We start from the raw sequence: 1,694 nt of genomic DNA, 5'->3' as shown, positions 1-1,694 counted from the left end.
GTTTTTGAGTGTCTTTTTTAGTGGTATCACTTATCTCACCAGTTCAGCTGGCACTCCATTATTTGCAGACTATATAGTACAAAAGCTATTTATAGAACAGGTTTGGTCTGAAAAGAAATGTTCTTTCCTAGCATTCCTAGTTGCCCTTTGCCCAAATAATCGTGAGTCCTTGGATAATCAGGGGAGCCTAATGAGAGTGGTCAAAAAATTGACAGGTATTTGGGAGCTGTGTGATATCCGGTTTCCCAGGGTCTCAGGGCAGTTGGGAGCTTCGATTAGAGAAGACACCCCAAACAATGTGGACACAGATACCCAGTCACCTTGGAGGACCATAAGCTAAGACATGAAAGAGCTCTGCAGGGGCTGTCTCACTGCGCACAGAAATTTGAGGTAACTTTATTTTTACTGTGTATTTATTTTGCCAAACTTGGTAAAGTTTGTTCATATATGCAAAGTCATCTGACAAAAATACCCAGTAGTAATTGGAAGATTGCAACTAACCAAGTTTCCAGAAATAATTTGATCCGTCAAAGTGGCTTAATTCAAAGTGCTATCATTGAATATTCTAAGATGCTTACCTGCTACAGTAATACAGAATATGACCACTTTCAATAACCTTACAAAAAGAAAAAGTGGTTCTACTAAAATTTGTAAGAAAACAAAAGTAAACCGTGCTTGCCACTTCATTGTGGTTGGCCGGATTGCAGGTTTCCACATGATCTCCACGTTTCTGTCAACATGCTGTAAATACAAACCTAAAGATCTACTGTTAAGCTGCTGGTTGATCTAAGGCCCGGAAACCCATGGTTTTGGGCTCCAAATCCCAGCAACCTGCCAAAAAGGCTGGTGCGCAAGCAGCGGCCTTCATTCTCCTTGAAGCGTAACTTTCCAAAAGCCCAGATATTTCAATCTTTACTAAGTGAAAACAGTACATACCCCAAGAACTAAAACGATCAGATAATATTTAGCCTGCTAGTACAAACAGGTTTCTTAGTAAGCCCACAGCTCTCTTTAGTTTGTGTAAGTGGCTCTGAAAAGAGCCTTTGGGTCATAGAAGCTTACTTGGCAATTTTATTTGGAGGTCGTGTATTTTGTAACGGCCTTAGTACCTTCAGAGACAGCGTGCTTGGCCAGCTCGCCATTCTCAAGAGACATACGGCTATCTGAATCTCCCTAGAAGTTATGGTCGAGCGCTTGTTATAATGAGCCAAGCATGAGGCCTCCCCTGCAAGTCGCTCTAAAAACGTCAGCAACAAACGAATTCATGATGCTCATAGCCTTTGAAGAAATACCGGTATCTGGATGGACCTGCTCCAACACCTTGTAGATATAAATAGAGTAGCTCTCTCTGCAACATCTTTTGCGCTTTTTCCGCTCTTTTTCCTGGGTTTTCTTGGAACCTTTCTTAGAAATAGTTCCGCTTTTAGCGCACAGCTCCTACATGATTAGTGTACAGCTTTAAAATGTTAACAGCTCTTTATGGTTAACAGCTCTTCATGGTTAACAGCTCTTTTAAGATAACAGCTCTACACCTCCGATTTGCGCCAAGCAAGCAACAGTTTGTGAGGCTTGAAACTGCGGTATTTATAGGCATGGACTTATATGACGTGCTGAAAATCCAGTATCTGATTGGATAATGGGTGCCGGTGTATATGCAAATTAGGTGCTTTCAGTGAGGCTTTTTGATTGGATAG

General features: G+C 41.4%; 1 pseudogene; it reads right to left on the bottom strand.

Annotated features, from left to right (window-relative positions):
* Nucleotides 1-1,071: 1,071 nt before the first annotated feature.
* LOC123638925 lies at nucleotides 1,072-1,443 on the bottom strand (annotated as a pseudogene).
* Nucleotides 1,444-1,694: the final 251 nt, after the last annotated feature.

The sequence above is a fragment of the Lemur catta genome, chromosome 5 (genome assembly GCF_020740605.2).
Source record: "Lemur catta isolate mLemCat1 chromosome 5, mLemCat1.pri, whole genome shotgun sequence".
Taxonomy (NCBI): domain Eukaryota; kingdom Metazoa; phylum Chordata; class Mammalia; order Primates; family Lemuridae; genus Lemur; species Lemur catta.
This window is presented reverse-complemented; position numbering and strand designations above follow the sequence as displayed.